Source organism: Tachypleus tridentatus, chromosome 4 (assembly GCF_004210375.1).
Source record: "Tachypleus tridentatus isolate NWPU-2018 chromosome 4, ASM421037v1, whole genome shotgun sequence".
Taxonomy (NCBI): Eukaryota; Metazoa; Arthropoda; class Merostomata; order Xiphosura; family Limulidae; genus Tachypleus; species Tachypleus tridentatus.
In genome coordinates this window covers 48,822,207-48,843,464 of record NC_134828.1, presented here as the reverse complement: position 1 = coordinate 48,843,464, position 21,258 = coordinate 48,822,207, and the positions used below count along the sequence as shown (strand labels likewise).

General features: G+C 31.0%; 1 pseudogene across 1 annotated transcript in view; it reads left to right on the top strand.

Annotated features, from left to right (window-relative positions):
• LOC143249084 (eukaryotic peptide chain release factor subunit 1-like) overlaps window positions 1–14,848 on the top strand; it is a 44,243-nt pseudogene extending 29,395 nt beyond the window's left edge. The window contains exons 7-12 of the transcript XR_013027509.1: window positions 2,366–2,495; window positions 2,961–3,116; window positions 10,060–10,124; window positions 10,444–10,516; window positions 10,871–10,945; window positions 12,782–14,848. The product of XR_013027509.1 is annotated as a eukaryotic peptide chain release factor subunit 1-like (transcript). The remainder of the gene's footprint in view (window positions 1–2,365; window positions 2,496–2,960; window positions 3,117–10,059; window positions 10,125–10,443; window positions 10,517–10,870; window positions 10,946–12,781) is intronic.
• The last annotated feature ends 6,410 nt before the right edge of the window (window positions 14,849–21,258 follow it).

Here is a 21,258-nt window from a genome sequence, read left to right as displayed (position 1 = left end):
GTTTAATGTCTTTATCTTTTGTAACTTATTTTTAATTTTCCTTTCCAATTCTTTGTCTTTTATCCTTGATGCCAGTATGACCTCGCAGTTATTGTAGGTCAAAGGTCATCCACAAATTCTTTCACTAATGCTTGCACATGCGAATGACACTATCTTGCTTAGACAAACTACATCAAGTTAACTATATACAATCATAAGTTTCAAAAATAAATTTATAAATGCAAATGATACATAACTAATTAAAGTATAAACATTAAAACTAAATGCAATGTAACTTTTTAGCAAACTCATACATATAAAGTAAGAAATACTTGCAGAGCTCAAGGTACACTTCAAGAGAACAATGGAATATGCTTCTTTTCTATATTATGTTATAAATCCATACACTGGTAAGTTTCTTCAGGATATAAATTAATAGTTGAAAATGTAATCTTTTTATTGGTTGTAAGAATGTGATTTCATTGCAAACTCACCTAGCAATACAGCTTTGACTTTGATATGGCTGACCTTAAGCCCAGAAATATTAGAATGTAAAACCCTCATTGAGAAATTCTTGGAAATTTTCCAGATGCTAATGAAAGACAAGCAAAACTTTGATTTGACCTTTTATGATGACAGTGTGTTATGTTCTCACAGTATCATGTGTAGTAGCTCAATGTTTAGACTTGTAGCCACAAGCAGATCACATGATAGAAAAATATCTCAGCTTTAATTGATTTAATCTTTTTCAAATAAAGGAATAACACTTAGATAATATAAAACTTTTAAGTTATCATGTACTTTAATAGTAATTTTATTAAAATACATTGATATTTAACGTGGTTTAATTAAATTTTAAATGTAACTTGGTAACATGAACATAAAGGGTTTAAAAATGGTGTGGAAATATGAAATATATGAAAATAGATTTATTTCAACTTAAAATGTGACAATAACCTATGTACAATGCAAGTAGGTTACATAACTCTTGTGAAATTTCTTTATAAAAAAAAAAAAAGGAAAAGTAAATGAAATAGTTTGAATTTTGACAATCCTGTAAAAATGTGATGTTTGAGAAAATATATTTGTTTTTGATTATTTTTCTGGTATTTATACTAAAAATTTATTATCTGCACTTGGATTTTTCTGTTACATTTAAAAATGCTACTTTTCATTTTAAAATTCACATTTTATTTACATAATATTTAGAACCTTCTAAATTAATATCAAAAGTTTTTTAAGGTAAATGGTTGTATTTCATTTTCAGTTTTCTTTACCATATGACTAATTCTAGCTGTTAACATCAATACACAGTGCAATGAAATGCATAATATTAAGAGACAGAAATATGTGCATACCTTTTAACTCATTAAATAATTTTAAAATATCTTTGAGTCATATGCGTAATTTCACATTTTACCTTCTCACTTGTATTCTATTTTTAATGTTTTATTGTCCTTTCCTATTATTTACTGTTGATTATTTATGTTGACACAATGTTAATGGGTACCAGCAGCTGATGGAATGGTGGATACACCTTACCCCCAGGCAAATTCTTTTTATACTTGCTTAGTAATGTGGGCCTAGCTGAGCAAGGCCAGGTTTTATTTTATAACAATTATTAAAATCTTTCAAATACAAATTTTAAAATCCAAGTTATGCATATTAAACTAAAATATAAAAGTAAAACTTGAGTAGAATTTGTCTCTCTGACACATTTAAATAAGAAACAACTGAATGCTATTCTGAACAAAACAGCCAACAATACTACATGCAGTTATATCTATGTCATGACAACAACTTTGTGCTTATTCCAGAGTAAATATTATTGGATTATACTGTAAGATGAGTTTGTTCTAATGACTGTGTGTGTCATGTAACTATATGCGAGTTATAAAGCTCAATGGTAAGAAGTTGGGCTAGGCACCTGTCAGGGATTTACAAAGTTTGTTAGTTGTTTCTTTTGCATTCAGCCAAAGAACTTTTGAAAAATACATGCATGTAGGGCAGATAAATGTAGATATTGTCTAGGAATCCATCTGCAGGACTAATTTTGTTATTCAGGCTATACATCACCAAAGTTTGAATTTCTTTATAAATCATGCTTCATGTGATAACTGAAGTTTCATTACAGCTTTCAATGTTTCTTTTGAAGTATGAAGTAAAGGAATAAAAGCTAAGATAATATAATACCTTGAATTAATTTGTTTAATGACAATTTCAGTAAAATATATTGCAAGTAAAATAAGTGGTTTAATTAAATTTTTAATGCAACTGAGTAACGTGTGGAGAAAGAAGTTTAAAAAGTTTGTTGTAAGACCATTAAAACCATACTTGTTTCAAATTGGTGTTTTTTTTGTAAATCAGTGTAAACATTTTTATACAGAGACTTCAAGCCAAGATTCTAAAACTGGTTGATGTTTCATATGGAGGTGAGAATGGATTTAACCAAGCTATTGAGCTTTCTGCAGAAGTACTTGCCAATGTAAAGTTTATACAAGAGAAAAAACTAATAGGTTGGAAATTCGTTTTTTTTTATTTTTCTTGAGTTCATTAGGATATATGAGCTATAATTTAAACTGTGTTATGATGGAGTTAATTCACTGAAGAATAATTTGTAATAAAAACTCACTTTTTGGAAGTTGTTATGATTACATCATTGTTTCGAGTAAAATTTATACTGAAATATTTCTTTCTGACAGCATCTAAGCTGAGATGTGTAAGAAGCCAATATCTTGGAGACCTGAAAGATTTATTTTGATGAATATTATTACAGGGTGTTTAATGTTGATGGATTGTGGTACTGGATTAAGAATCAGTTAATCACTAATTTATATGAAACATTCAGTATCTCTGCTAACTTCAGTTTTATTGCTATAAAAACATTTTTGTAAGAAAGAAAGTGTAATTGTATTTTATCTCCTTGTCTTACAAAGCATTTCTATAATTTTCTTAGTGTACAATAATTGTTATCCTTTCAGGGCGTTATTTTGATGAAATCTCCCAAGATACAGGAAAATACTGTTTTGGTGTTGAAGACGCACTCAAAGCTCTTGAGATGGGAGCTGTAGAAATCTTGATTTGTTGGGAGAATCTAGATATTAACCGCTTTTTTCTGAAAAACCATGCTTCAGATGGTAAGTGATTTCTTTTTTCTTCCCAGTGTTTTTGGAAAATGAGACCATTTTTACTCAAATTTTTTGTAAATGTGTTACTACCTAATTACAGTAGATAAATTATATACTTCAGATAAAAGAATTATAGTTTGAATTGGAGTATTTGTAAAACCAGTAAATGAACTCTTAGTGTTCTCTTTGAGGATTCAATGTTTTAGAAGAATTCTGGTGCTAAAATATCTGTTTAATACTTTTTCAGAGAATTGCAGTAAAATATAATTATTTCTTTTATTTATCAGTAGCATGTGTTACCAAGTGAATTACAGTTGAAGAAAATAGAAACTTTGGCACAAATATATGATAATATTTGCATAGTATGTTGTGTCAAAACCAAGCAAACAAATGGTAATTTGTTAGTTATTGTAAACTTTGTGTAAAAGTTCACTAATTAGAAGTTTATTTTGCAAATATTCAGTGTGTTTTAATTAGGACGTGCAGATTGATTGAAAAAATATATATACTAGTTTTGCCTGTTGTGAAGAAAGAAAGAGATGATTATTAGTGGCCTGAACATAGAGCATGAATACAGTTGATATTATACATTTTTTTCTTTATTTGGGTATATATTATGCAGGATATTTTGTGCCAGAATTAAAAATAAATGAATAAATAAATTGATATTGACAGAAATTTATGAATTTAAGTCAATAAGATTTGTATAAAATTGATTATAATTCAAATTTTACTATTATACATTACTTAATTTCTTAATTTAAAAGTAAATGTTAAAAAAACATGCCTAAATACTGATTTTTGCAAGTCAGATGGAATGCTGAATGCAGAACTGGTTGAAATTAGATGTTTGTGATGTCAAAATACAAAGTATGTAGTTTTGTGTATGTATATCCATTTATGTGACTAAAATAGTAAATACAGTATGGCATCATCTATTGAATAGCACCACAAACAAAAAAATCCATGAAAATGTTATGCACTTTGGGTTTTCAAGATTTATATAATTAGAAAAATAACTACAGTATATGCAAGAATATCGCAGGATACAATTTTAACTAGAAGTATTCTCCTCATAACAAGAAATAACTTTCATTAAGACTGTATGCAGTGGTTTGATTATATCTTTGTTGATGTAATTTGTAAATATCCTACTAAAAAAGTGAAGTTCTTAAAATTATTTTTTCAATAAAAGGTACTGCATTTAACATAAAAACATTTCATTTTATATCAGCACATCCCAAACACTTTTCCTTTGAGGTACTTTTCCAAAAAATCCTTTTTAGAAAATGTTTTCTATAAGGTATGAATACTGTGTTTAGTAATAAATAGCATAAACAGCTGCCATAAGGTATTATTTCTTATAGTATTTATAAAGTTTGAAGCTATAATAAAGTTGTTTTAACTGAAAGCATGCTGTTCTTACTGCACTTTAAAATTTATTTCACTAATATCTATTGACAGCTTACACTAGATTTATTTTAACAATTGCTAATTAAATGAATAAAGAACAACAAAATATTACATATACAGAGGGAGCTTACACATTTACTTCTACACTGCTGCTTATTTTGAAGTTGTTGGCTGTGAAGTAATTGAAACCAACAGACTTTCATAATACAGGTTTTATAGTAATGTGCAATTTTCAAGCCATAAATAAAGAGTGCACTCTTACATTCTTTTTTTACTTAAAAGTAATGATTCCAGAAATGCTGCTAGTACTAAACTGTCATATTGGTTTTATCAGTGGAAATCAATCACTAATTCTAATTTTATAAGAATTGGAAGTTGGTGGAAATATTACCTTGCAGCTTTGGTTTACACAGCTGTCTCTGAAGCATTTTTATGCCAAAATCTATTCAGTAGTGTAGAAAATTAATTAATGCACCAAAAAAATAAGTATAGCAATACATGTATATATGAATATAATTTTTGAAAATTTTCTCTCATATTGTAATTTTTGTTTGTTTCCTATCTGCATAGATAAACTTTTCCAACAGGAAATGTAGCCACACATCTGTTATTTTTGTACATAGGGAAATGTATTTTGTATAAACTCATTACATACTTCTAGCTTATTAGTTTGGAAATGAACTTTTGAAGTTGGTGTCAAATTGTAAAATTCAACTGTTTACATTTCCTGAAAAAATTCCAAAGCTATCAAAACGTGAAAACAACTATTTTTTTGCTTGCAGTCTACTTGCCCAACATCTACTTTTCTTCCTTATATGAATCATAAATTTCTAAAATTAGTTGTTGCATCAGAAGTGTTTTTTTGTTTTTTCTCTAACATGACCTGAAATAATTCAACTGTATTACATTTTTTTGTTTGCTGTATGAAAATTATCAAGTTTTATTGGTCAGTGTATCTCTTCTTAAACATCTGTGCTTCAAACTTGCATAAGTTCAAGTACTGATGCATCTTAATTTTTATCAATGGTGAGTTAAACTGTTCAAATATTATTGTGTATTTCGTGGACCCCATTTTATGGACATCATTGATCTTTTTTTCAATGCTAAGGTTTGTATTTGTATTTTTGTGGATTTTAACCTGCTCAGCCTAAAATTGATTGCCCTTGCAGAATATGTATAGACAATTTGAAACATTTAACTACAATTTTTAATCACTGTTCAAAAAAAGCTGTTAGTGTTGCTACCTTAAAAAGAAACAAAAAAGTTAAAAGAAAGGCATAAATCATTGCTTTTTTTATTCTTAAAGGGTAAACTTTTTAAGAGTACTGTAACCTATCATGAGTTTTTTGGTAAGCATCTAGTATGAAGTAGGCTAGGCCTAAATTTTCAGTCTAATTAAACTAGCATTGCTGGTTAATTATTTGCTTTTTTGTACTTTCAAATTTTATTGTATTTCAAGTAACATTAAATAGTCTGTATTATTGCCAAAATGTGAAAGTGAATAAGTACACTATATTTTGGTAAAGTAATAGTTTTGATCACTGCATTTTATTTTACATATGAGCTTGTTCATTTTTACTGACCCTTGTAACTAAGAAATTATAAATACTATAACTGACTGTTTGAAGTTTAGCTTCTTGAAATTTTGCAGTCTTTTAATAAACATGACAAATTTGTTGTACACAAACAATTTGACTTTTTATAAAATGTGTTTACAAAATATTTGTCTGAGAGTAAAAAGCAATTTTAATGCCAAGAATTATAAATTTGTTCATCTTACAGTATTTGTATTTCATTTACAATAATATTTTAAGTGTTCTAAATAAATATCTAAAGTTTTTATTTTATAGCTTTGTACATTCTTTTATTTTTCTTTACACTAGCTTTAGCAAAATCGTAAATGTAGGTAAAAGAAAAGTTAAACTTGAAATCAAAATTATTTTAATATGTCTGAAGATAGCAACAGACAGTTAAGCTATTTATTCTAAGGGTTTAGACCTCTAATCCTTTTTCATTAATGTTTTCATTTCTTTTAATTTTGTTTTTTGAAATGTCTAATTAGAATAAAGGGCAGTAACTCACCTGATGAGATCTTGAGGTAAACTCTAACACTATGTTACACACATTTTGTTCCTGTATAGTATGCGTTATTTCTTAATTGCTTTTGTGACCTGGATAATGAAATTTAGAAATTAACCTATTTTCTATGTAAAAACAGGTAAATTTACACATTTTCGTTTACTTAAGGTCTGAATAAAACAATATATGAATCAAGATTTACATGTATTTATACTAAAGTTATACAAAAATGTTTAGAAGTGAGTAGTTTTTTGAGATTTGTGACTGTAATGTAAATCACTTTTTCATGTATCAGCCCTCAAATATAGTCTCCCTTAATGTTTTCATTATACGCTCCTTGGTAGTGGCATTCAGAGTCCAGTATATCTTGGTGGAAGTGCTCACCTTTCTCCTCTGAGTATGCTCCTTCTCCACGAATTTATCAAGATGAGCATCCAGGATATGGACTTTCAGGGACATCCTGCAACCCATTTTGCCATAGTTCTTCACCAGAGCCTCAACCAGTTTCACATAATATTCGGCCTTGTGATTGCCCAAGGAGCCCCAAACCACTGCAACAGAACTGCTCCAAGCTTTTTTTCCTTCCTACTGAGCTTCTTGGGGAATTCTATGCACTCCAGGATCTTTATTTGTGGTCCAATGAAGATGCCAGCTTTGATCTTTGCCTCAGAAACCTTAGGGAAGAAGTCTCGAAGATACTTGAAGGCTGTAGACTCCTTACCCAAAGCTGTGACAAATTGTTTCATAAGACCCAATTTTACGTGCAATGATGGGAACAACACCTTCTGGAGGTCCACTAATGACTCACACTTGACATTGTGCCTCTCCACAGAGAACTCGATCTGTTGTGGCCAGTGCTTGCTGTGGTGTCCATGCTGTCCCAAAGGCAAAGATAACAGGGAAACTTGGTAAAACCTCCTTGGAGACCCATCACGAATACCACTATTTTGAAGTCTCCGATAACCAACCAGCCATACTCATCATACTTTAAGACTTCTAGCAAGGTCTTGATGCTGTTGTATTTCTCCTTGAGGTGCACTGAATTTTAAAAGGTTTAAAATTTGTATAATATAAAATCCTACTATTCAAGCAAACAAAAATTGTCTGTCTTATTTTCTAGTTTTTTTTGCAGTGCTTACAGGTAAAATGAGGTGCCCAGGGTTTGTCTTGATCCCTGATAGGCATGGCGAAATATGCCTTGTAGGCTTCACACATTTTAGCACATGTTGTCATGCATACTTTTTCACTCTTTATCTTGATAAATTGACCACATACATAGCAGAATGCATCTGGAGAATGCTTGCTGCTTCTTGATGCCATCTATGATGAAATCAGATAGGTCTGTATGTTCACTTAGGCAGCTAGAATTAAACTGGAGTGATGAGTCCCTGTATATATATATATTACTATGGAAAGTTCTAGAAAATTCTAAGAGGTTCTTGAAAATTCTCATAAGTTCTACAGCATTCTAGAAAGTTCTTGTTAGTTTGAGAAAATTCTCTATCAGCTACTCTGGACTGAATCTACCTGGAATGTACTGGAAAATGGATAAATTTGAAAATTTCATTACCCAAGTCACAAAAGCAAAGTTTGAAGAGAAAAATAGGTCTTTTCCATTTACTTCAGGTATAAGCAATTAGGAAATATCACTTTCTACCCATGAACAAAAGAAAAGTAAAAACTTTGTCACATAGTTATACAATTAGTTGTGTAACAAGAAGGCAGCAAAGAGAGATCATGGAAATCGTTTTATTAAATTTGTTTTTGATTTATTGTTTCTCATCTAACCTAATGAATTTCTAACTTTTACATTTTAGTTACATAAAAACCAAGAAATTTAGCAGTTTAGCCTCGGTCTTTTTCACTCGCATGGTTAAGTGAGCTTTTTTTTCCTCATGGTACTGATTATTCAAGAATAATTCATTTAGCCTTAAAATATATTAAGTATTAAGTGCTGGAATAGAACATTCTTAAGCTGTAATTTATGTGGCTTTCTAACACCATATAAATAGGTTTAAAAATTCCACTACTGCTTGGAATAACTTCTTTAATTTATGCACATCAAACTCTTCCCTTTTGTATTCAGTGAAAAATATGATCTTTCTTTTGATATGAATATGTTTAATAGCAACATCAAAGAGAATTAGACATTTCATAAAGGATAAAAGTGTAGGAGGATCTGTATTGTCGATTGCACCAGTAGTGATATCTCGGCTGAAATTTTGTATTATAGCTTGTCAGTATCTATGATAATTGTTTGTATCAGTCAAGGAAGTTAAATGGACCTTTATGCATATGCAAAGAAATGTAATTCACTGGTAGTTGTTTATAATTAGTTGAACATTCTGAAGCTCTTATAAGGGAAGAGAGAAAGTCTTAGGGAAATCAGGTGTCACTGCATCATGTGACTTGGGTGCAGATTAAAAGTATAAATAATCTTCCTGAAATTAAGAAATTTAAATTTAGGTAATATAGAAATTTTTATTATTAACTGAATTTATTAACATACATCAATAATAAATTTGATATAGTTTTAAAAGTAACTCTGAAAAGGTATGCATGCTTTGACCCTCCACTGTTCATAGGGTTAAAAACTTCAGTGGATAATTTGAAACTGTTGAATTATTATAGTGTACATTGTTGTGGCATTAGTTTAGATATTAGTGGAGATGTTTTTGAAACAGCTATATATATAAAATTTCTTTATAAATATTTATTTTAATAATGTTTTAGATATTGAAAATTTTAAAAAAGTTGCATGATGTGTAATATCATTGTCTGTCATTGTATTTAAAGCTTTGAAAATTTCCATACTAGTGCAAATGAAATAAGCAAAATCAACAGTTTACAATTTTATGCAAAAATATAAAAATTGACTTAAGTGTTAAACATAGAATTGTTTATTGGACAGTTACTTTTTAAGAGTAATATAAAAGAACAAAGAATCATGATGTAATGTGTGTAATTGGTAGAAAAAAAATGTAAAAATGGGTTTTCAGGAAAGGTGTTCTTAGTTTTACTTTAATACATAGCTAGTATGTAGTTGCCTGTAGTGGTTTTTCTTTAAGTGTAAATTTACAAAAAAGGGATACAGTACAAGAAATTAATCATGCGTTATACTTGCAATGTGTATTTCAGATCGTATATTTGAGTTTTAAAGAATGCAGTGGTAATATACTGGTAGATGACTGGGAAAGGGTTAGAGGAAGTAGATTTGAATAGTTTAAGGCTTGTAATGTTTGTTTTAACAGGTATCAGTATAAAACTGTACTTGCCTTATTAATATTGTTTAAAAGAGATGGATAACAGTGTTGGTGTTCGATTCTTTTTTTCTTAAACTAATAAAATAGTGGAACAATATTTCATAGTTTTAGTTGACGTAGTTCAAAGTATGTAGTTGCAAGACTTAACTTATTGAGCAATAATATTTGAAATGTAATGTATATTCTCTTTCTGTTAGAGGAGAAAGTACTACATCTGACACCTGAACAGGAAAAAGATAAAACATATTTTGTTGATAAAGAAGTAAGATATATTTTAATATTTACCATTTATTTTTAATTTAAAAGTGATGCACCTTTGCGCTTGTGATGTAGTAAAAACTGATGTTACTGAGCTAAATAAATTACAATTTTTTATATATATTAAAATCTCATTTAATTAGTTTCTGTTTTGAGATTTCTGCAGGAGCTTTGATTGTTCTTTTAAGCACTAGCTACTCTCAGGAGGAAAACAGTTCTAAATTGAAATTTATTTTCTAAAAATCATTTTTTAACTAGTATGACCTTAATTTTTTTAAGATGATAATGTGGTGTATTCTTTTTTCTTTTTTTCACTTCTTTAGACTGGAGTTGAACTGGAGTTGGTAGATTCAATGCCATTGCTTGAATGGTTAGCTAATAATTACAAATCCTTTGGTAAGATTTAATATATATGTAAAATAGTGACCTAAACAAATTTTCTTGTAGTTTCTAGACTGCAGAGTTCTAAGAGTCCCTGAGGCTCTCTGTGCTACAGTTTTGATACTTTGGAATACTTGTTTACTTTAAAATAAATTGAATTGCCATCATTGACAGTGATTATACTAATAACTATCTTGTAAAAAATATTTTTGATGTATTTCTTTTTAGTGAAAATATGTAAAACTAAAGAGTTGAAAAAATAGTTAAAACATTTTAAATTAATTTTTTTTGAATTTTCAAACCATTATTTTTTGCTGGAGTTGTCTGCTGAAATTTCTTAATATAGATTTAAAAGTTTTGCTGAAACAGGTGCCACATTGGAGATTATCACAGACAGATCTCAGGAAGGATCACAGTTTGTTAAAGGATTTGGTGGTATTGGAGGTAAGAAAAATGAAAGACTTGTATTGAGGAAATGAAAGCTAAGATAATATTTGATTATCTCTATGCCGTTTGATGAAAATGATAAATGTTTTGAAATTTCTCTGAATTAAAAAAAAAAAAAAAGTCTCAAACCATATTACTTGTATAATGAAACTAGTAAAACAAGCATCTAATACTGTAATTTGGATATCATTAGTTCTGAATATTTCATACATTATTTCTGTTATTTACTACAGTAAAATAACCAAGAAACCTCAAGCACTCTATGGTTCATTGCACTTAGGTTTCCATATTCAAGGTATTTACGCTTTGGTAACCCTTTGGTAACACTCATACAGTTAAAATAGTTTGGATGCAAGGTGATTTTCATTTTAAGTATAAAAATACTTTGTCTTAGTTTTCATATTTCTTTTGCATAATATTAAGAACCTCTTAAAAGGATATAAAACGTTTATTTTCATTTTCTCTACCATTTCACTAATTCTAACCATTACTGTCAATATACAATTCAGTGAAATAATTAAACTTTGGAAAAATGGCAACATTCCTTTTAATTTTTTGTAGAATATCTGTATAGATTTTTTATTTGTTTAATTTGTATTTTCTAGGCATTTTCTTTTTCACATATAGTTAATTTTTTTAATGATTTCCTTTCTTGTCCTTTACCACTTATTATTTGTCTCAACACAAGTCAATGGTATCCTCAAGGCATATTACAGTTTTCTTGGGAGATATGTGCAACCCTTCTTCAGGAGTGTTGTTTTTCACATAATATTGTAAGCCCCAAGAACAAAATGCAAAGTATGATGTATTTTAAAAATGTTTAAACATTTTAATTATGTATTTTAAAATATAATAGTAAGACCTAAATACAACGTAAACTGTATCTCTAATTATAACATGTTTAGTCAAAAACAACTGTAAGTGTTATAGTTGATCAAGCACCAAACAGTACTATAATCCATTATATGTAATCTGTAAAGACAGCTGAATGCCAATTTCAAAATAACTTGTTTGATTATAGTGCAACAATTAGTATACACATATATATGTAACATTTACATATAATTATAAAACTCAAGTTCATTGAAGGTGGGTGTGGCTGTGGTCAAAGGTCGAAAAAATTTATTTCTTGTTTCAACTATATTCATTGAAATCAATGAGATGCTTCTACTCATCTACCATTGTATTCCTGAGGATACAGAGAGCCAGATTTGGGAATTTTCATAACTCATTGGTCACATGACAATACATATGAAGTTTTAAGTAGTTCGTTGTTTTATTTTGAAATAAAGGACTTAAAATGTAGTTAAAATATAAGTTGGAATCATAACGTACATTATAATATTAATTTCACTCACATACATAGTTAGCACAGGTGTTTATTTAAATTTTGAATGTAATCCAGGACTTACAAAGAAAAACATAAAAAGGGGATCCAATTGCAAAAGCATTAAAACCAAGAGGTTGAATGTTTTGTCTTAGTAAAAACATTTCACAGTGATAAACTAGAAGTGTGTGTATAATGCTTTTTCAATACAATTTTTAGTTTATTTTTGGTGTAAGTAATTTGGCAACCAGATACTAAGTTACTTATTTCAAATTTTGTAATTTAACATATTCTATATAAGAATAATAGTTCAAACTTTTAGTTTGAAGGTTGAATAATTACATAAACGTATATATTAATTTTAAATAGTGTATTGTTAGATGCTTAGCTGCTTTTAATTTTTATCAAGTTTTACTTTCTGCTTTTTAACATCAGAATCAATTACTTAGTTACATTCATATAATGGTATGAAACAGCATTTTCAGTTTTTTATGCTCTTTCTGTAGGACTTCTAAGATACAGAGTAGACTTCCAGGTTCTAGAGCTCACTGATGGCTTTGATGACTTCGACTTGGATGACCTGTAAACTAATTATTGTCTTAGTTTGCTGTGATCATCATGAAGTGGGCCAACATACTTTGGAATTCCAGAAACTGTTGTTGGCCTCCACAATAAGTACTTGATTACTTGTTGATTACTGTATGCAACAGGTTGCACCTTATTTTTACAGAGGAACAAGAAAATATCCTCACGAGACCCAGCAAAAGTTTGTTTAGTGTATCAGTAGTTGTGGGCTCATATTTTTATAGAAAACAGTTTCAGAATACTTCCATTTTTCAAGAAGTTGAACTAGAATTGTGTAATTGGTTATAGTTTATAATGAATTGTAAATGAGTAACCATGGGAGTTTTCACCTGTATTTGTTCAAATACAAGTAACCATAACTTTCAGGATGCTGTTTTTGGTACAAGCCTTTGGTAGATGTTGATGAAATATTGTTAATCTTCAAGAGAGATGATTTTTAAACAAATTTATTTTATACTCCTTTAATTGAGCTTTGATATCGTATATTTGAGTTAAAACTATGTGGGTTGGTTTCAGCCAAAGACTTGCACCAGAGACTTTCAAGAATAAGATGTTGATTTAAATAAAGTATTTTGGCCCTGGTGGAGAAGAACCTGCTGTGTATGTTACAGCCAATGGAAAAAAAAACTGAGGAACAAGAAGCCATAAACATTGTTATTGGATTATTTTTTCCTAATAATCGTATTTTGCATTTATGATAAGTAAAGAAAAACATCTCAAATCACATGATTTTATTTGTTATTCAGATGGCAACAAACTGTTCATTACATGTGAATCTTTAGATTATTTTATTCACAAATAAGCAAGTGATTCAACTAAAGCCAAGTAAAATATATAGCTACAAATAAATATGGAAAGAAATACTAGGAGGAAAAAAATTATGTAGTTCTACAACATTCAACAACAGGTAACTAAGTTACATGCTGTAAAAATAAACTAATTTTTTTATATATTGTGTTTTTGAAATAATACATGTATTTTTGTTGCAACAATAACTTTTGTGTACTATTTAGAAAAGATTTTTAGCTTGTTCATTGAAGTCAGAATTTGGAAATCAGCTGAACAGGTTATAATTGCTGTCATCTGTTGGAGAATAAGTGATTTTAGAGGTGAGAATAATAAAGAAAATTATATGAATGGCAATAGAAACTTTTTAATTCAGAAACCAGGTGGTTTTGGAATGTAAAAAAATTGAAATGTATTACTGAATTTTTTGTTGTTTTTTTATGGGCATCATTTTGAAGGTAATACATACAAGTATATTTAGATTTGGTAATTTTTACTTTAGTAAGACAGAAGATGACCTTAAAGCATTTTGCAAAAATAAAAATCAGTAAGCCTCTTTTCTACAAGATACTGAAGTTTTGTATATGTAAATAGTAACATGTTAAAATCTAGGAACCAGACAGTCTTAGATACAGTGTTTTTGATGTTTTGTATTATTTGCCTAGAACATTGTTATAGATTTGTAAGACATAAATTAACATTTCAAATAATTTGAGAAATGAAATTATTGTTTCTGAGGGAATTACCCAGGTTAGATGAGAAGTGTCAGTATGAAAAAACAATGTTTGTACATATTTTACTATATCGTGAGTTCTAATGTGAACAAGTAAAGAAGTTACTTTTCGAGAAAGGAGGAAGCAAATGTAGAGATGGGTAATATATATTCTTCACAAACAACACCAGTTAGATAGTAGGGGTAACATTTGCATCAACCCTACATAGTAACGTAGTGTAGTAGAATGTGAATAGAAGAATAGGATAAATTAAACTATTATGACTGAATAGTTATATGTTAATTCTTGCCTTTGCTATGATGTAAGGTTGGTGCAATTGCCATCCTTACTATCTTGCTTCCATTGATTTTAAAGGATTGATATTCGCCATCACTACATTACTTCCTTATTTTAAAAGTTTTTCTTTATTTTTTTTACTTTGTTAATGCAGTGTTTAAATAAACAGGAAAGTTGTATTTATAATCTAAAGAGGTACAGTGAGGTTCTTAATGTTATATTTATTGCTTATCTATTATTGGCTGGTAATTCCTGTTTCCTTCTGTGCTTAATCTTTTTAAAGACATCCTGCTATAATTTGAGAGAAATTTGTCCTTAAACCCTTAAGCTTTTGCAATTTGGTATGCTGAATATAGTTTAATTATTCTGGATGTGTCAAGTAGCTATTTTTATTTTAAAATATATAATTTCATAGCTCCATCGATGGTTAAATATAAATCAGTCAGTGGGGGTGTGACCACTAGTGGCACTGATGTGATTTTTCCTGATTCATAGGGTAAATACATACAGTCTGGGTATTTTTAATCATTACTAGCATATTTAGGACAAAAACGGAAACTAACCGGTTAACACTCTTCTACAGTCACTACAAAGTCAGTAAATGAATCATAAATAATTTTTAACCCAAATCTCTCAGTGTGTAATGCACGGATTCATCTGCTAATATCGTTTAACATGTATTGAGAAGTTTCGTAGTCTGATTTATACAGAGAAATATTAACGGTTATGAATATCAGCGTATTAAGTGTTAATGTGCGCCTGAAATACCCATTAACGGATATGTTACACTGACTCTCGTGCTCCGAATTCACAGTTGATGTCTTGAAAAACCATTATTGATAGCAAACTGAAATGCCGAAATTTTCCGAGCCTAGAATGTTTTAAGCGCCTGGCGACACTTTTATGGAGTCAGCATGCAGATATCTCGGAAATAAAAGTATTATTCAGTCTCAAAGTTTACTATTAAAGTAAAATATCTTGAGTGCGATTGATCTTGTGATCTAATTTTTTTATTTTCGTAACTCTCTTTCTTTCGGAAAACTGACTGCCCAAAGATAAATGGAAAAACCTAGCATGGAACAGGCTCTTAGGTTGTTGAATTTTAGATTGTCTAGAAATAAATGTCGTTTTCGGACTGCGAAGTAAAACATACTTTAGTCAAAGTAAGCACCATTTGTTTCAATACTTGTGTAACAATGCTCTTTATGCCTCTGCAGTAGAAATCAATGTTTCTATGGTCAATGTTTTCCCTGAAAGCTTCTTCTGCAGCTGCCTGGTTTTGAAAGCATTTATTGTTCAAAAAGTTGTCAAAGTGCTTGAAAAATTGAAAATATGTAGGGGAAAGGTGTGGGAAATAAGATTGATGTATTTTCATCTAAGGATGGCTTTCTTCCACGACTTTCGTATCTTCAAGACTTTCATCTTCATGTCGAAACCTTTAAAACCAACGCTAAACTGTACGTTCAGTAACAGATCCATGATCGAATGCCTGGTTGGTGCTCCGTGTAGTTTCGGTAGCTTATCGTCCAAGTTTGAAGTCGTAGAGGAAAATCAGACGAAAGTCCTTCTTGTCCATGCTGCCTTGGTGGTTGCGAAACTTTCTTTGATTAGAGTTGAAACAGCAGACAATTAAGACACCTTGTAAGCGACAAACGTTGAATTAAACCAATCAACCAACGATAAGTTACTCGATATTCAGCTTCTAAATGTCATCGTGAGAATTCCGACATTTATTTTTAGACAACCTAATATTATTGAGTTAGAGTTTTGTAAACCTTGGTATGCAGAAAAGTATGAGGAAAACCGTGAGACCGTTGTTTCAATCTTCAAGTTATTTGTGTGGTCAAACTGTGATGACGAAATTATTTTTAACTTCCCATGATCCTTCAGTATTAGATAAAATAGTTACTTAATTTAAATACAATACAGCAAATTTTATTGTGATCGGGAATATAGTAACCACAGAAGAAAAAAATCAAATCTAAAAACAAAGTATTATTTAATTTCTTTAAACCACGAAATAGCAAGTGTAAAAAACAAGGGCAGATATATTTCCTGGGTTAACACGTGAACAAATAAAAATTAAGCGGAGTTAATTGTTAAACATCCTTCATAACTTTCTTTTTATGCTTGTTAAATGCAGTATGAAATATTCATGGTCCTTCAAATAAGTTTACAAGTGGTGATAGGAATGGAACTTTTGTGAAGTGTAGAGGCCATGCTTTTATTTTTATGCCCAACAGTTTAGAGCAGAACCGTATCATACCAAATAACGATTTTAAATAAACGAACTAAGTTATTAAAAAAAATCGATTTTTATATGAGTGTAATAGTTGGTGGCGCGGCTCGGAATGTTTTCATTATTTGGTAGAAAATAAATATCAGTTGTAATGGTCCCTTTTTTATAATCACACTTCTCCATGCATAAGAGACAGCAAGATCTTCAAACTGTTCAATCTCTTCACCACTTTCCAAACTGGCTTTAAAGTCGTTGTGTAGGCTGAGGATGTTCTTATGGTGCAGTTGAATCATTGCAGCTAGGCACGGCTTCACGTGTCAAACTTGTCGGTTAAGTAATAATATATTTGGGTTTGCATTTAAAAAATGAAGTCATTTTAGGTAATATTTACATTTCAACCTTTTCTGCTGATTTGTTTCGATCTGAGGTGTCACTTTCCCCATTGCTTCATTTTTATATCTAAGAATGATATTTGAAAATCATGCACATACATTACTAGTACAAGGATAAAATGCACAGGTTAGTATCAGCCTGCTCATGAAAATTATTGCAATGTTTGTTTCATTTGTACATAACATAATTTAATTTACTAAACCTTCGAGTACGATTCCATGCCGGGAGAGGTGGTTACAACACTCGTTAATCTGAAGGTCGCGGACTCGAATCCCCGTCACACCAAACGTGCTCGTCCTTTCAGTCGTAGTGTCGTTATAATGTTACGGCCAATCCCACTAATCGTTGGTAAAAGAGTAGCCCAAGAGTTGGCGGTGGGTGGTGATGACTAGCTGCCTTCCCTCTAGTCTTACACTGCTAAATTAGGAACGGCTAGTGCAGATAGCCCTCGTTAGCTTTGCGCGAAATTCAGAACAAACCAACATTTGATTATCTTATTTGATTTCCAATGAAAATCCTTGTATTGATGTATCTCACACACAGGGTGTCCGAAAAATGTATACACACTTTAAATGATTATAAATACAATGTTTTTTTAAGATATATCTAGGTTTTATAATCCAAGTTTAAGAAGACAAGTGTAGAACCTTTTGGGTTATCGCAGGTGTTCGAATTGATGACCGTTCTGATCCAGGCATTGCTAATAACGCGGACAGATGAAATTGCAAACTTTAAGAATCATTTCATTTGGTATTTGGGTGCATTTTCTTTTAATTGCTGCTCTCAGCTCATTGATTGTTGCAGGTTTTATGCTGTAAACCTTATATATTTCACGTATTCCCATAAAAAAAAAAAGTCCAGAAGTGTGAGGTCTGGTAAGCGTTGGGGAAATTCAGTGCTATCTCTTCGCTTATTCCATCTGTTCGACAAATTTTCGTTAAGATAATCCCTCACATTACGATAGTAGTGAGGAGGTGCTCCATCTTGCTAGAAATAAAACTTATCTTGAAATTGCTCTTGAATGCGTGGCACGGCAGATTTTTGCAGCACCTTCAGATAAAGTGTTTTCGAAAAGAATGGTCCAATTACGCCCAACGCTGAAAACCCACAACACACTGTAACCCTTGGTAAGTTTACGTGCTGTTCAACTGTAACATGCAGGTTCTGAGGTGCGAGAGTGGCGATTAATTGAGCCATTTAACTTAAATGTGACCTCATTGCTCCAGATAATCTTGTTTGGAAACTGTGCATCCTCTGTAGATTTTGCCATGTATCACTCACAAAATTCAACTCTCTGGTCAGTATCATCTTCATTGAGGGTGTGGACTAATGCCAGAATAAAACCTTTCCAATGAACGCACTTCAACATGCGATGGACCCTCGATTTTGGGATTCCTATCTCACTGGCTGTTTGCCGAACAGATTTTCTTGGAGATTGGTGGAGACTTTGCAACAGCTCTGCTTCTCGTGTGAGACTGGTGGACGACTGCGGTCTTTCAGAACGCCCTATATGAACGTCTTGAACAGTTCCATTTGTTTCAAAGTTTTCTCTGATGGGAGTAATGGTGAGTCGTGTTAGTGGACCAGTTTGAAACTCCTTTCTAAACCGTTTTTGCACTTCAGCTATGTTCTCGCACTTCCCGTAGCGCTTTAAGATAAATTTCTCAAAGCTTAGTCTTGCTTCTGCCATTACTTCAAATCAGTTACATCTGGAAAAAAGATAGTTTGAGTGAGTTATAATCATTCGAAGTGTATACATTTCTTGAAAAAAACCTGAAAATTCGTTATTATTTCTCAATGTGTTCGGGGCCCGACATGGCCAGGGGGTTAAGGTGCTAGACTCGTAATCGGAGGGTCGCGGGTTCGAATCTCCGTCGTACCAAATATGCTCGTCCTTTCAGTCATAGGGTTGTTATAATGTCACGGTCAATCCCACTATTCGTTGGTAAAAGAGTTGCCCAAGAATTGACGGTGGGTGGTAATGACTAGCTGCCTTCCCTCTAGTCTTACATTGCTAAATTAGGGACAGTTAGCGCAGATAGCCCATATGTAGCTTTGCGTGAAATTCAAAACAAACCTAATAATCAGTGTGTTCGGAAACTTATAACGTCAGTTTCCACATTATCTCCGCTCTTAATCCACTAAAATGAGATATTTTTGGAGGAGCTTTAGGCCCTCATGTAATTGCATGGCTACACCTTCTATGCTTAACAATGGTTGAAAGAATTTAGACTTAAGTCATCTAGTTACCACCGGCATTGATATCTGAACTATTACTTTCAGAACTTTGAGATACGTGTTTGTTTCAATGTATTCACTGGGTGATTTTGTGTGTGTGTGTGTGTGTGTTAAGAAGCAACATGGGTGAAATAAACATTTTTTTTGTCAACCAGTAGACGTTTCGGAATATATGAATTGCATTATTGGCATAACTGAAAAAAAAGCCATCGGTGATTGGGAACCGTTAATGGTAATGTAAAAAAACACACCTTAAAATCGGGATAAACAATGGTGAACTAATAAAATAACTTGAACAGATTTAACGGGGGAAAAGCGTTATTTGCATTTATTAACTAAGGTTTGTTGTTGAATATTAAGTGTTTCCCTGGTTAGTAGCTCTAGGCACAGCTTCATGTGTCAGTTTTGTTTCCTCGGTAATAATTGATCCGGGTTTACATTTAAAAAATAAAATGTTCACTACTTTGGGGTTTTAGTATGCATTTATTAACTATTGTTTAATATTAAAACCTTTCTTGGTTAATAGGTCTAGGTTAGAATGACAGGTTTCAGAATATTAAAAGTAATTCTAAGATAGGGTAATCGTTGCATCAGAATTTACACGAATAACTGAAAACGGAACTAAGGAGATATTTTACAGATTCGAGATAGATACCTCTGCATTCATGGATTTTTACATTTAAATTGTAGTTGCTTTTACAATTTAGATAGCCTAACAGATATTACAAATGTAAGAGTAAACAATCTATGAAGGTAGTTGTTTAGGTATCTAATAATTAAAGTGAAAGAAATTGTTAAATCGAAAGTTCCAAAAACACATCTTAACTAAATGTAGGGGTAGAAAGATGTGGTAAGGTTAATTGTTTTTATTTTTTAAACAATGCTTTGTTTATTAAGGCAAGGGAGGGGAAGATTATTGGAACAGTAGAAATAAAGGGACATTCTTCAAATTTACCATTAAGAAACTGGCGTGTTATTTTGCTTAGCAAATCTTCTGGATGAACATTATTTTTAAGATATTTTAAATTAACTTGATTTCATAATCTGAAGGTTAGTAGTTATATATTTTGTGGGCTCTATCCAAAAGGCATTATACAAGACTCACTTTATAATTAATGAAACAGCCCAAAGATGATTTTTTGCTTTTTCTTTTAACAAAGCCACATCAGGCTATCTTCTGTTTTCACCGAAGGGAATCGAACCCCTGATTTTAGCGTTGTAAGTCCGTAGACTTACCGCTGTCCCAATGGGGGACCAGTCAAAAGGTGTGAGAAGACCGATATAAGTTTTATCTAGTTCTCTTTGTTCATTTGTTGTGAAGATCTGCTGTTCGTGTTTGAAAGAAAGAAAACTTTGATACTAAACATTTACTAAGAAGGAGAAAACTCACCTTCATCTGTGGGTACTCGGACTACGATTTTCTTGTTGTTTTTGTTTGTTTGTTTGAATAAAGATTCTGTTTTTTTGTCTAAAATCTGCCCAACTTTTTTATTCTTACATTTAAAAAAAAAAAGCAAACAGTACTCAGTTGAAATATTTCAGTTGCAAGAAGCCTCGTAAATTTCCTTGAAGAATTGTACTATTATTCAAAAAATGCTATATAACGCCTCTTGGGAAATCGTTTCTCAACTGAAAACACCACAAGTATACAAAACATACATGCATTAGTTGAAGGAGTATTAAGTTACATTGAGAAAATCGCGGAAACTCTTCCCAAAAGTTGATTGATTTT